We start from the raw sequence: 15,568 nt of genomic DNA, 5'->3' as shown, positions 1-15,568 counted from the left end.
CTGAACAACAAACAATGTCAGAAGCGTCTTACCTGGGCTAAAGAAAAACAGACCTGGTCTGTTGCTCAGTGGTCCAAAGTCCTCTTTTCTGATGAGAGCAACTTTTGCATCTCATTTGGAAACCAAGGACCCAGAGTATGGAGGAAGAATGGAGAGGCACACACTGCAAGATGCTTGAAGTCCAGTGTGAAGTTTCCACAGTCTGTGTTGATTTGGGGAGCCATGTCATCTGCTGGTGTTGGTCCACTGTGCTTCATTAAGTCCAGGGTCAACGCAGCCATCTACCAGGAGATTTTGGAGCACTTCATGCTTCCTTCCGCAGACGAGCTTTATGGGGATGCTGACTTCATTTTCCAGCAGGACTTGGCACCTGCCCACACTGCCAAAAGCACCAAAACCTGGTTCAATGACCGTGGGATTACTGTGCTTGATTGGCCAGCAAACTCGCCTGACCTGAACCCCATAGAGAATCTATGGGGCATTGCCAAGAGAAAGATGAGAGACATGAGACTGAACAATGCAAAAGAGCTGAAGGCCGCTATTGAAGCATCCTGGTCTTCCATAACACCTCAGCAGTGCCACAGGCTGATAGCTTCTATGCCACGCCGCATTGAGGCAGTAATTGCTGCAAAAGGGGCCCAAACCAAGTACCGAGTACATATGCATGCTTATACTTTTCAGAGGTACAATCCTTGTTTTATTGATTGCATGTAATATTCTAATTTTCTGAGATTGTGGATTTGGGGTTTTCATGAGCTGTAAGCCATAATCATCACAATTATGACAAATCACGTCTTGAACTATCTTGCTTTGCATGTAATGAGTCTATCTCATATATTAGTTTCACCTTTTAAGTTGCATTACTGAAATAAATGAACTTTTGCACGATATTCTAATTTTTCAAGTTTCACCTGTAGATTCCTCCCTTCGTTTGGCAATCAATGTGTTGTCTAACCCTGTGTAGATTTCCATTGTGTAGATTAAAAGGTAGTACCCTTCAATATCCATGGACAATAACTACAAGATCCACAGGAAAATAGGCCAGGTTCTTCCCCATGTGAAGGACCTGGTCTAATGTAATGGCTCCTCACTATCCGATCATGAACAGATCGAGATCGTCTGTAGGTAATCTCTGGATAGTTTTTAATTTGTTTCTGTAAAATTAAATAAATGCCATTGTTTACATATGGTGTCCTTAACTTCTTGGCGCCGGCCGCACGCAAATGTGCGGCCTCCCGGTGTCTGGACCTTTGTGTGCAATTAAGAAAAACATATGTGCTGAGAGCGCATGCCCTGCGCGCTCCCAGCACACATGTCCAGTGCTCATGGAAAGGTCCTGATCTCCTCTTGCGATCGGAACCTTTCCCAATCATGTGACCACCATGACAGTGAAACACGGCAGTCACATGACCCTAAAACCCCGCCCCACCTCCCGACTTCTGAAAACCCTTAAAGGGCCAGGAGGCGTTGGCACAAAGGGTTAATTAAATGATGTTGATTGGAGTAGGTCGTAATTAATCTTACTGAACTACTGTCCGTTGGTTTTGGCTTCGAAAAAAGTAACTCATGTCTACATTTAGTAATGGCTCAGTTAAAGGCCTTCTTCAAGCAAGTTGAGGTGTAACCTCATTGTAAAAGACGTTGATGTAAGGCATCTGCTTCCATTTTAAATATCAACTCATTGGAACAATTCCGGCATAGCCATAAATATTGATTATATGGAATACTGCATACCAGAGAGTAAGCATGCACTTCTGGCGTGCAGTATAGTGTTGCCTGCAGTAGACTTACGAAATAGGTAAGTGCCTATATGGCCATCTTCTTGAATAGTCAACTGAATGTCCAAAAAAGATATGGTTTTGTGATTATAGGAGAAGGTAAATTATAAGTTTTATCTATTGCAATTAATGATGTCAATAAATTTACAAAGCACACCGGTACTACCCAACTAAAGCATCAACACATCATCAATATACCTATACCAGCATAAAATACTGGAAAGGTACCCTGTCAAAGCCTCATCTGAAAATAAATCTCGTCCCGCCCCCCCAAGATACAGGACGGCATATGTAGGGCCACAATAAGTGCCCATAGCAATTCCCTGCACCTGAAGAAGGTGGGAACCATTGAATGTAAAGACATTGCTGGTAAGTATATGAGAGAGAAGAGCCACAATAAACTTGTTAAACGGTCTGGAAGCTTGGTCTCTTTCTGAAAGGAACGCCCGTATGACACATAAACCAGTGTCATGCAGTATGGAATAATATAGTGCCTCAATGTCTATGGCCACTAATATATAATCTAATGGTTCTACAATCTCATTGAGTGTTCGTAATAGGTTTGGCGTGTCCTGTCTATACGAGGGTAAACTCCTAACATGGGGTTGTAAATATTCGTCTATTAATTGACTTGCTAGTTCAGTTTCTGAACCTATGCCTGAGATCATCTGTCTTCCGGGGGGATTATTCATCTTTTTATGTGCTTTTAGTAAATGCAAAAAGAAGGAATGCGCAGATATTTTACCTGAAGGGCTTCAAACATGTCTATATAGGGGCCTGAATTGTTCACTCTTGCTCTTAACAGCTAACATCTATGATATTCCCTAACACTTTGAAGGCCAGGTGGATGGAGGGCTACGATGCTCTGTCCTTTTCCAAGATGTGTCCAACTACTGGAAATTTATATATATATCATAAGAGGTATGTTGTCAGAAAAGTTTGGCCCCTGATAGTAATTTGTTTAGTTTATTTGGCTTCATATGTAGCATCTTACCAATCCCATATATTTTTCTTTTTAAAGGGACCTTATCTTACTCAACAGCGGTGCAGACTTGCATGCCAACTATTATTTCCAGCAGTATATATCCAGTTTTGAACAAGTGGGCAAGTACAGTTGATGGTGTTGCTATATTGGATAGCATGACTCATTATGGTTATATGGCATGGTCAGATGTATATATCTGTCATAGAGCAAGATTTACTGCAATTGACCAGGTTTCCAATTACTGTATGTGCTCCAGTGCCCTCCCAAGAGGACTATTCATGTTGTGGATACATGCTCATTTAAGGTGGAGCTATAATTCTATATATGTTGATATATTATTTTTTAATCTGAGTGCTATTTGCCATTTATATCAAACACTTTCTTGTTCTTTAATATAGTAACCTCTGCTGTAATCTCATGCATCCTGAGGAAGCATAAGAGAAACGCGTTGACTCATGAGGACTCACCATCACGATGATTGCTATAGATACCACACTATCAATGTTTTGAGATATGTATTGTTATTATGTGGTAGAGTGAGTCAGCAGTAGGAAGCATTGGAATTTATATTGAGCAATTTTATTTTCAATTACAGAAATGTTAATGTTGTTCTGATGTAATGAAAAAATGTGTACTTTTATACAAAAATGTGTGGGTTACCCTTAAATGCCAGTAAAGTCCTACATTTTGTGTTTTCTTGATATACACTTGTTTTCTTTTTTTTTTAGATGCTGAGTAGCAGCCTGGGATTAGTCAGCCTGGGAGTGAGGCAGGCGTTCACTCGGGACAAGGTGAGAGGTTCTACAGGTCAGGGCTTCTGGAGCCCTCCCACCTTTCTAGAAACTTGAGAACTTTATGGAATGGGGAGAAGGAGGGGAAGAAGCCGAGATATGCATGTCTGAGGGACCTTGGCCAATCTCCTGGCAGAAGGCTGGGCATGGTGACCAGGACAACCCTCAAATATGACAGAGCATGGGGAGAGTGGAGAGTTCAGTGGAAGGTGGACTGAGAGGAAGGATGGAGTGTAGAGCCTAGGAAGGGGCCCCAGGGAGGGGAGCCTACCTACAGGCAGGATGCTGGACGGGAGGATCTTTAGTGCCTCCATGTCTCCTTGGAAGGACAACCTGAGCAGCAGGGAAGGAGTCAGCCCAGCAGAAGGCCTTAAAGCAGCTACCAATCCACCACGCTGACAGGACAGGACAGTGTGTGTACTCCTACACCCCCTGGGCCGGATAAGGGGAGAGGGCGGTCAGGTGCAATACCCAACTAGTCTTTACCTGGGACTGCTTGATTGCAAGCTCTTGGGACCTCTTTGCTCAGGGATACCCTCAGCCCAGCTGGATGAAGACGAGGATTCATCCAGGGTCTGAGGACGTACACCGAAAAAAGGGACAGTGCTATATTTGCTTTATTTTGCCAGTCCACCCTTTTTGTACATAGTTGCTGAGAAGTTTGTCCTCAAGTTCTACAGTTCCTTGGGCATCCCATATACCCCTAGACCCCATTCAAGTTGTTAAGCCCTTAATAAATACAACTAAAAACCAGCTGTTTTCCTGACTCTGAGAGCACAAGTATGTAAAATGCGAGTTGCCTGGCCGCGCAGAGCTTAGGGGGACCCAATCAAATCAAGTGGCCCTTGCGAGGGTAGTGCTAGACTTGCATGAAAAGGTGCCAAGTGTCCTTTTTGCTAGACAGTTCTGATGTGTACATATATGTAAAATGCCGTTAATATGTGTTTTGCTGTTTTGGCAACATTTACATATGGACTTTGCATTGCACCACGTCGTTTGTTATACATATAATTCTCTGTTTTGTTCCTTGCATGTAAACAGGACAGAGTACCATTTCATGTTTGCTTTATATTAGTTGTAATTCTCAGTATCTGGTCTGATTCTTATGTAGCACCACTCTTTTTTTTTTAAAGTAGTGTTAAACACAAAATCAAAATCGTAACATATTGCGTCATGAGATGTGGTGGCTGCATCTGTTTTCTTTTCTTTGGCTTTCTTCCCTCTGTTTTCAAATGGTGGTCTGGCCAGTAACACACCTCCTGTATTAGTGAGACACAACTCTGGAGGAATGAGCACAGGAGGTACAGCAGACTGCAGCATTGTCAGTCTGGGGGGTGGACTTACACTCTATAATCTGTTACAGCAAACAGTTTTTTCCTCTTGGAATAAGGATTTTAATTGGATGAATAAAAGTTGATAATTTTAATCAACCCTGGTCTGTCTTATCCATGTAAACGGATACATTATGATGGACAGCCTGAGCTTCTGAAAAATCACAGACCTACTGGCCAGATCACCAGGTGAAAATAGAAGAAAGAAAGCCTGAAACGGGAAACTAATGCAGCCATCACATCTAAGAATTAGTAAGCTACAATATAACCGTACTGAATGTCACTGGAACATTCTAGAGAGCGTGTCTGTACTACAGCACACTGCAGGGTAGCAGACGTTTCAGTAAAAAGAAAATAGAGCAGGAGTGAAAGGGCCCTTATAGATGAGAGCAACAGGTTTTTCTGTGTAATGACAGTTCCACTTTAGGAGTATGCTTATTAGAGGAGCTAACGCACCATAGAGATTCCAGGATTTGGAATCCTTGAAGAATAAAATTTAAAAAAAACATAAAGTATTTACAAGTACACTATATTGCCAAAAGTATTGGGACACCCCTCCAAATTACTGGATTCAGGTGTTCCAATCACCTCCATGGCCACAGGTGTATAAAATCAAGCACCTAGGCATGCAGACTGCTTCTGCAAACATTTGTGAAAGAATGCGTCGCTCTCAGGAGCTCAGTGAATTCAAGCTTGGTATTGTGATGGCTTGCCACCTGTGCAATAAGTCGATCCGTGAAATTTCCTTGCTACTAAATATTCAACGATCAACTGTTAGTGGTATTATAACAAAGTAGAAGCAACTGTGAATAACAGCAACATGTAAAATGACAGAGCAGGGTCAGTGCATGCTGAAGCACACAGTGCGCAGAGGTCGCCAACTACCTACAGAGTCAATAGCTAAAGACCTCCACACTTTGTGTGACCTTCAGATTAGCACAACAACAGTGCATAGAGAGCTTTATGGATTGGGTTTCCTTGGCCGAGCAGCTGCATCCAAGCCTTACATCACCAAGTGCAATGCAAAGCATTGGATGCAGAGGTGTAAAGCATGCCACCACTGGACTCTAGTGCAGTGGAGATGTGTTTGGCAGTCCGATGGACATGTCTGGGTTTGGCAGTTGCCAGGAGAACGGTACTTGCCTGACTGCATTGTGCCAAATGTAAAGTTTGGTGGAGGGAAGATTATTGGGTGGGGTTGTTTTCAGGGGTTCGGCTTGGCCCCTTAGTTCCAGTGAAGAGAACTCTTAAGGCGTCAGCATACCAAGACATTTTGGACAATTTCATGCTCCCAACTTTGTGGGAACAGTTTGGGAATAGCCCCTTCCTGTTCCAACATGACTGCGCACCAGTGCACAAAGCAAGGTCCATAAAGGCATGGATGAGCAAGTTTGGGGTGGAGGAACTTAATTGGGGGTGGGCCAACTCAATATTGGACCCTACGGACTAAGACTGGGATGCCATTAAAGTTCATGTGCATATAAAGGCAGGTATCCCAATACTTTTGGCAATATAGTGTAAATGGTATCCCTTGACTTTGATCTGAATGTGTTTTTTCTTTTTGTTTTGATGTACTGGAGATATCTTCGGAGGGATATTATTTTAATGGATTCATGATTCCCATGATGCGGGGAACCAATGCTCTCCCATTTATTTATTTTTTATTTCCCTCCTTTTTTCTTCTTTGTCTTACTTTGGTAAATGGAGGGTATAATGATGAAAATAGATTTTGTGAGAGCTGACAATCGATTTTTGTTATATACTTTTTTGTTGTTGTTTTTCTTCATTTATTGCAAAAAAAAAAAAAAATCAATAAAAAGTCCAAAAAAGACTGAGTTTAATAAATGTACACTAACACTGAAAACTATACAATAACTTTTTTTTTGTAGTAACTAATCATATTCCAACTTCTATAGTCCATAGTTGGAAATGAAACAATAATTCTAACTGGATGCTATGATCATAAGGAAATTGTTAATACTGTAAGTCTTTCAGATAACTACAGCTAAATGCATTGTGCTACATAAATATAACTGGCACAAAATAAAATTAGATTGCATTTAAGTTTCTAGTACAGGGTAGGAAATGGAGACAACATTGCACAACTTCTCTGCAATTTTATATGAGTCACCTGTGTCATTTCATTATAAAAAAAAAAGCCTTTGGAAACCTGCAAACAAGAATCCTGCTTCTTTCTCTATTATAATTTCCTATGGGGAAAAGAGGAACAAAACGATGGTGCAGAGCAATTCTTTATGTCAGGCTTCCCAACTTTCTAAGAAGGGGAAGAGGTGATGTTTAAAGAACAGTTGCACCTTTTTATCAACTTATTAACCTTAGTTCCAGGGCTATGGCCTGCTTCAGTATTTACAACCTGTTGAAATTCCTTCATTGCTGGTCACACCAAAGTGCACATTGACTTGTATTGAGCCACATACAGAGGATCTGTATCCAGGCAGATGAGTACTCAGCAGCAGTTAATAAGTGCTGCGCAATACACTAACAAATAAACCCTTATGCTAAAAATCTATACATACTACACAAAGTGCATAACCAAAGCTTAAATTAAGCAGTGAAACGCAATAAACACCCGACTGAGCCTTAGTACAAGAAGTAAATAACATAAAGAATATACACAGCACAAGCAAATCTTAATATTTAAGTGCAAAAGAAGTAAAAAAAAGTGCAAATACATAAACATCCAATAAATAAACATACACCCGGCCGACCACCTAGTGTGGGCCAAGTAATGAATAGTAGAATACAGTGTAAAACTCAAACAATATATTATTAATACAATATGTGGCAAAAGGATGAGGTGACATTCCACAGTAAAATAAATAAATCCCACACGGTGATAAATCCAAAGTATAAGTGATCATCAATCTTTCCACTGGTGTACAGCTGAATCCACCTCCACCAGGCAGGCACGCTCACCTCCACATATTGACCTATAGATTACAGGTTGAACTGCGCCAAGATGGAACTCCATATTCCCTCTGCGTATCAAGGTCAATGGGCCAATGGGAAATCCGCTTCCACAGAGATGGGTGGTATGCTCAAAGACACAACACAGAACAGGTACTCCTCATAGTGTAATAACTTTTATTAAATGAAAAAAATCAGCTAAACTGCACTCACATATATCATAAGGGCTATAACCCTCATACAGCATTGAGACAAGGATAAACAAAGATGGCGGTGATCATCCCTGCACCGGAAATGATGTCAGCACTCTTCTGTCCGACGCAGTGCATCATGCATCCTGTGACTTCAGGGATCGATTGAGTCATCTTCGTTTATCCTTGTCTCAATACTGTATGAGGGTTATAGCCCTTATGATATATGTGACTGCGGTTTAGCTGATTTTTTTCATTTAATAAAAGTTATTACACTATGAGGAGTACCTGTTCTGTTTTGTGTCTTTGAGCATACAGTCCTCACATACATACAGCAAAACAATCCTCACAGCTTTGCCTGAAGAAGAGAAAAGAAGAATGCCTCTGAAACTCAGTGTGGCTGCAGCTTACACAGGGCTAAGGACTGTCCCCCAGCATCCACATGACAGCAGTGCGGCCAAGCAATTCTCTGTTCAGGCACCCAGCGCTGCATCAAAGGAGAAAGGTGAGAGAGTGAAATATTCCCCCATACTCAGAAGCACTGGGTATTCCTCTTTGTGTCCAAATGTTGGGTGAGCAATTGAAAACATGAGTATATGTGGGGCAAAGGGTGTAAACCAGCATCAGGACAAGGTCCTTTATCACCCAAAGCAAAAAGACCAAAGTAGGCCCCCCTGCCATGAGCTGTAAACTATATCAGCAGCATGAGTTGCAGGTCCTGTCCTTTTCACGCCCTTTTCCTGTTGAACCACCCTGGTATTTTATTTCTACCCCTTGACCCAGTCTTGGCGTAGACATTTAAATGAACCTGCTGTTTTGCTCTGCATAACATTAGGCAATAATTTATCAGCACGCTGAAGATTGTTAAAAAAAATACCCCATTATCCACTAGAATCCAGTGTATATGTAAGATGGCTTGTGGTTGGCTGAGTGTTGGCACCAAAGGATCCCTGTCCCATTTATTTTTTCAAAGAACAACAATCCACATGCTGGATCCATAAATGACGCATTTCGGTTCCACAAAGCCTTATTCATAGCATACCAATAATAAATTGGCATACATTAATGTAGTACACTATGAGAGGCCTTTATATATTTTTTTCCAACATAAGTTTGACCGCATGAGTGGTCCAGAGTCTTAAAAGGACCATACACCAGATATTATTGGAGCCACTGGGAATTACAGCAGGAGAGTCCCTAGTGGGTAGGAGGCTTTGGAGTGTCCAAGAATTGGAGATTTCTTGGTGGATGATTACATACAGGTGAGATTTTATTTGATTGAAGGTGAGAGTTCTGTGAGCACTGAGGAGGCACATATGTTTTAACCATAGGAGAAGAGACTGATCACTATATGCTGTTTAACATTCAGCATTTTGTGCTTTGTATTTTATGACACTGTTTAAAACAATTTTTTTTCCTGTGGAGAATATGTGTTCTGGATGATTTACCATAAGTATATTGTTATTATAAACAGTGCCTTGAAAAAGTATCCATACTCCTTGAAATTTTTGTACATTTTGTCATGTTACAACCAAATACGTACATGTATTTTTTTGGGATTTTATGTGATAGACCAACACAAAGTGGCACATAATTGGGAAGTGGAAGGAAAATGATAAATGGTTTACAACATTTTTTATAAATAAGTATCTGAAAAGTGTGGCGTGCATTTGTATTCAGCCCCCTTTACTCTGATACCCCTAACTAAAATCTAGTTGAATCATTTGCCTTCGTAAGTCATCTAATTAGTAAATAGAGTCCACCTGTATGTAACTTAACCCCGTCACGCCTAAGGGTAAAACAAATCTTAATGCCTAAGCACAATTTTGCAACGTTGACATGTGTTAGTAAAACCATATATATCATCACAACTACTTTGTACATCCAGGTGAATTATACCTTGTTTTCTTCAGGACAAATTGGGCTTTCATTTGGTGGTAAATGGTAATGGATATCACCTGATTTTATTTTTATTATCAAAGTAAAACTGGCCCATAATAGTAAAAAAATCCGATATATGTGTATGTTATTTGTTGTTTGTACCCATAGTACAGCCCAGAAACAATAGTGTGCATTTTGTTTTTGTCTTTTGTTACCTAAAACACACTGATACTAACTGACACTGATACCAATTTTTTTTTAAATCCTGACCTATGACTCTGACCTTTTGACCCTGACCTTTGACCCTGACCCAAACACTAACCCTAGCACTGAACTAGATCAAACCTTGATCTAAGTATTTTTTCTTTATTCTTTTATTTTTTAATATTTATCTTTTTTTTTTTTTTTTTTACAAACATTTTTTCCCCCTCTATGCCAGGAGTTAAAGAGATACAATGTATCTCTCTCCTCCATTCACAGAGAGAGAGAAAAAAAAACAAAGGGGCCAGGCTGTACAGTGCCTGATCACTGTTATAGCCAATCAGAGGCTATCACAGTGATCATGTGACCTGGAATCGGGAGTCCCGGGTTCCGATCGTTAGAATGGGACCCGGTGCTCTTAGTGACACTGCAGTCTTTGTGCTGGGAGCACCCCGTGCGGCGCGCTCCAAGCACTAAGACAAGTACGCAAATAGGCGGCCCCACGGAAAAAAGCCCAGTGCTGTGAGGCTGCATATTTGTGTTACGTCGGCATCAAGGGGTTAGTCTCAGTATAAATACAGCTGTTCTGGAAAGCCCTCAGAGGTTTGTTAGAGAACATTAGTGAACAAACAGCATCATGAAGGCCAAGGAACACACCAGACAGGTCAGGGATAACATCGTGGAGAAGACGTTTAAAGCAGGGTTATGTTATAACAAAATATCCCAAGCTTTAAAGATCTCACAGAGCACTGTTCAATCCATCATCTGAAAATGGAAAGAGTATGGCACAACTTCAAACCTACAAAGACTTGGCTGTCCACATAAACTGACAAGCCTGGCAAGGAGAGCATTAATCAGAGAAGCAGACAAGAGGCCCATGGTAACTTTGGAGGAGCTGGAGAGATCCACACCTCAGGTGGGAATATCTGTCCACAGGACAACTATTAGTCGTGCACTCCACAAATCTGACCTTTATGGAAGAATGGCAAGAAAAAAGCCATTGTTGAAAGAAAGCCACAAAAAGTCCCATTTGGAGTTTGTGAGAAGCCATGTGGGGAACACAGCAAACATGTGGAAGAAGGTGCTCTGGTCAGATGGGACCAAAATTGAAATTTTTGTCCTAAAAGCAAAACGCTATGTGTGTCAGAAAACTAACACTGCACATCACCCTGAACACACCATCCCCACTGTGAAACATGTGGCAGCATCATGTTGTGGGGATGCTTTTCTTCAGCAGGGACAGGGAAGCTGGTCAGAGATGATGGGAAGATGGATGGAGCCAAACACAAGACAATCTTAAAAGAAAACCTCTTAGAGTCTGAAAAAGACTTGAGACTGGGGTAGAGGTTTACCTTCCAGAAGGACAACAACATAAAACACACAGCCAGAGCTACAATGGAATGGTTTAGATCAAAGCATATTGATGTGTTAGAATGGCTCAGTCAAAGTTCAGACCTAAATCCAATTGAGAATCTGTAGGAAGACTTGAAAATTACTGTTCACAGATGCTCTCCATCCAATCTGACTGAGCTTGAGCTATTTTGCAAAGAAGAATGGGCACATATATTACTCTCTAGATGTATTACTCTCTAGATGTACGAGGCTGGTAGAGACATAACCAAAAAGACTTGCAGCTGTAATTGCAGTGAAAAGTGGTCCTACAAAGTATTGACTCAGGGGGGCTAAATACAAATGCACGCCACACTTTTCAAATATTTGTAAAAAATTTTAAAACCATTTATCATTTTCCTTCCACTTCACAATTATGTGCCACGTTGTGTTGGTCTATCACATAAAATCCCAATAAAATACATTATTTTTGGTTTTAACATGACATGTGGAAAATGTCAAGGGGTATGAATACTTTTTCAAGGCACTGTACATATTGGGATTCTTTATGTCAATTTATCGGATGCTCATAACAGATGATCAATATGAGTAAGCCCTTTCGGGTGAAGGTCCCAAAGATGGGGACTTCACAGTGATTGTTTGCTTCAATAAATTGGGATCCATATGTTGCTATCGCAGTGCAGAGATTTTCTGTTTGTTCTGTTTTCCACCAGACCAAATTTCTATCTTTCTAGAACATTAAAATAAACATTTGACCAATTTTCTTTTTTATTAGTGGTTAAAGATTAAGAACATTACTGAATGCATTCTACTGGGCTGCTAAAGGCATTGTAAAAAATTTTAGGGATACATTTTTGCCAATCATACATTAGACCTGAATGAGATAGATAGAGACAGAGGGGTAGATTTACTAAAGGCAAAAAGACACTTTGCAAGTGCAGTTGTAACCATTTCCCCCAGAGCTTAGTGATTGTTGTGAAGCTTCACTTTGCAAAGAATATCCAACCAGGTGCAAGAAAACAAAAAATAAACAAAACAGCATTTTTCCTTGCACAAGATTGGATGATGGAAATTAGCAGAGCTTCACCACATTCACCAAGCTTTGGGGGAAAGGAGTGCAACTGCATTTGCAAAGTGCACAGTCTATTTACTTTTAGTAAATCAAACCCAGAGAGACTGTGATGAATGAAACAGAAAAATAATGCACAACTAAATACCAAAATAATAGGATATTGTGTAAATGTATTGTATCTTAAATTGCAGTTACATATAACACTCTTTCCTTATACATTTTTGAGGTATCTATTTTTCCTTTAAATTTGTTTTGCATACAAATTTAAGGAATGAAAAAAGTGTTTTCCATGGCAACCAGCAGCACTAAGCTCTCATTTTCGAGCCTGTAATAATCTGGAAGAATGACAGCTGTAAATTGGTTGCTAATGGGAACACAGTTACTTTACTTCCACTTTTTATAAACTAACCCCTGTGCGCCTACCCTATCAGAGTGTCTTTAATAAAAAGAGTCTGTGTTGTTGAACAGCAGCAAATCAGATTCTGAATTTCATTCTTCGACTGGTATTTTCCATCATGAGTTTGATGACACTTTGTAGGTGAGAACCACCACAGGCAATTCAGACACGTCAGTAAATGCAGTGAAAATATAATACAAGTATGTATAAAAATAGAAATAAATTCTCAAAAGAATCACAGATGTTGCAGTACAGATGTGACTACCAGACAATGTCGGAGAAGGTGGATATGACATGGGATGTCTAAAAGGTAAAACAGACTCTCCCATCAGGATAATATAGCATTACCTATCTCCCAGTTATTGCAGCTCACTCAATATCTGTGCTGGCTCTGACAAATGACTGCTGCTATTCACTTTTTCTCTCTCCAGCTCTCTGATAGCTGTACAGTCTGTGGGAGGATACCATACATTAGTCTCTCTCTATCTCTGCTTACAAGCCACCCACATGTGTAAAACACTCGTAGCTGACAAGATCCTGTTTCGCGGTCCTTACTTTTTCAGTGCCCCCCCCCCCCCCCATCAGTCCAAAAACATTTATCCACCTGTACTGCCTCTTCAGACTCTGATTCCCCTGCCATTACCCTGCATTCCACAATTGTGTCCCTCTAACACCATCCTAACGATTGCAAATTGCTTTATTATTATTATACAGGATTTATATAGTGCCAACAGTTTGCTCAGCGCTTTACAATATAACGGGAGACAATACAGCAACAATACAGCTCAATACAAGAGGGATAGGAGGGCCTCATGCCAGAGAGATGGATTAAATCAAAGCCAATCATCTCTATGGACCTGTACTAGAAAACCCAACAGCAGCAACCAGCTACAGCTGGTGAGAAACTACAAGTTCCAGCATGCTGTGACCTGTAGTTCCTTGCTGGCAGGTTAACTATGCAATGCAAAACACGTTGCTACGTTCATCAGATTTCAAGCGTTTCCAGAAACCTCACTTGGCATTGCGTCATAAGGCATGCAGAGCATCACATGCTTTGCAGAGCATTGCCAAAGCAGTTATCTTGCATAACAGTTCAAAGGCATCCAAAAGGACAGACTTATGCCACCCCTGCAGAGCATTGCTTATACTGCCAAATATAGATTTCTCCCAGCTCACATATGAAAAGTACACGCAATACATTATGTTACACTGGCGCCAACTCTCTGCAACAGAACAAAAACACAGTGCCATGTTTTGGGCATGCATCCATGTACTAAGAGGGAAAGTGTGAAAAATGAGAGAAGAAAAAATGTGTTGTCCATAGCAACCAATTAGGTTTCATATTTAATTCTCCATTCTGCTCTGGCCAAGTAAAATTTGGCATTTGAATGGCTGCCACACCATTACTACAGTTACCAGGCTCTAGATTTTAAACATCAGTCCTATTTATAAAACATATAGGCCTATTCGGTAAGGCAATATAATGATGATGAGCAAAACGCAGTAACCCATAGCGACCAATAACATTTTAATCAACCATAGTCAGATGACTTACAGGCCAGCACCCTTTGTGATCGTTTATCAAATAAGTAGTAACAGTCAAACTGATGTATTGCCCAGAGCAACTAATTAGATTCCATTGGTCATTTTTCTAGTGCCCCTTGGAATCACAAAAAGTATCTCCCTCATTGCTTTGGACACCCACCTTCTATTCCCCTTGATCCATTTTTAACAAATGAGCCCCATTTCAGTTCTTTATCAGCTTCTGTATATTTGCAAAAGGTACATTTCAATACCTTTCTATGGTTGTGCAGAAAGCCTTACTGCCTACAGATAATTGCACAAACCTTTCAAAACAATGGAGAAAAGTTCAGACCAAGCCATCGCAAAAACGTCACAAATCACAGGGAACGTCACCTGGCACTGCAAAACCTGCAGAGATCCCAATTCCATCTCTTATACAGAAAAAGACAAATGACAGGAGACATCAGGGTACCGTCATATTGGCAGGTGGATATATAACATACCTTGGAGGGAGGCTGTGGTACCTTACTGAAGAATGAGAGAGTGAAGGAATGAGATGAGAGAAGGAAAGAAAGGGGAGAGGGAGATTGAGAGGGAGAGAGAGAGAGAGAGAGAGAGAGGAAAAATAGTGAGTAGGAGGGTAACAGCAAAGCAGGGAGGGAGACAGAGACAGAGAGGGAGAGAAGGAGGTGAGAGAGAGAGAGATCACAGGCTGAGATACTGAAAATAAAAATAGTGATTTGCACAGTTTAGTAACCCATGGCAACTAATCAGATTTTACCTTTCATGCGTTTCGAGCAGTCACGAACGGTAAAAGATAATAGGTAACTGGTTGCTATGGGTTACTGCATCTTACACCTTGTTTTTTGCTTTATTGAATACGCCAGGGAAAGGTTTGAAGAAATAAATACAGGCAGTAAATGGTCGAAGAGCAATGGTTAACAGTAGGATCCAGCAACAAAGAGGTTACATTCCATTCTGACGCAAGTCGCACATTGCAAAAGCCTGTTATTAGGAGGGGGAAAATGGCATCGGCAGCTTCGGAGTTAATGTAAATAACAGATACACCATCAGATGCTAACACGCGGCACTGGAATTTCTCCAGTTTCAAAGGGAATAATTAATCTCGGTAATGTTGC

General features: G+C 40.7%; 1 protein-coding gene across 2 annotated transcripts in view; it reads right to left on the bottom strand.

Annotated features, from left to right (window-relative positions):
- Window positions 1-15,069, bottom strand: part of PHYHIP (phytanoyl-CoA 2-hydroxylase interacting protein) — a 47,451-nt gene extending 32,382 nt beyond the window's left edge. Inside the window, exon 1 of one of the 2 annotated variants that reach the window (XM_089658702.1) lies at window positions 14,933-15,069. The gene's annotated coding sequence lies outside the window, so the exon portion shown is untranslated. Of the gene's footprint in view, window positions 1-13,253; window positions 13,357-14,932 lie in introns of those variants that run through there. The other variant, XM_089658703.1, reaches the window with a different exon arrangement.
- Window positions 15,070-15,568: the final 499 nt, after the last annotated feature.

Source organism: Staurois parvus, unplaced genomic scaffold (assembly GCF_062004578.1).
Source record: "Staurois parvus isolate SC_StPar_1 unplaced genomic scaffold, SC_StPar_1.0 ptg001090l, whole genome shotgun sequence".
Taxonomy (NCBI): Eukaryota; Metazoa; Chordata; class Amphibia; order Anura; family Ranidae; genus Staurois; species Staurois parvus.
The sequence above is the reverse complement of the archived record's forward strand: the minus strand, read 5'-3'. Positions and strand labels throughout refer to the sequence as shown.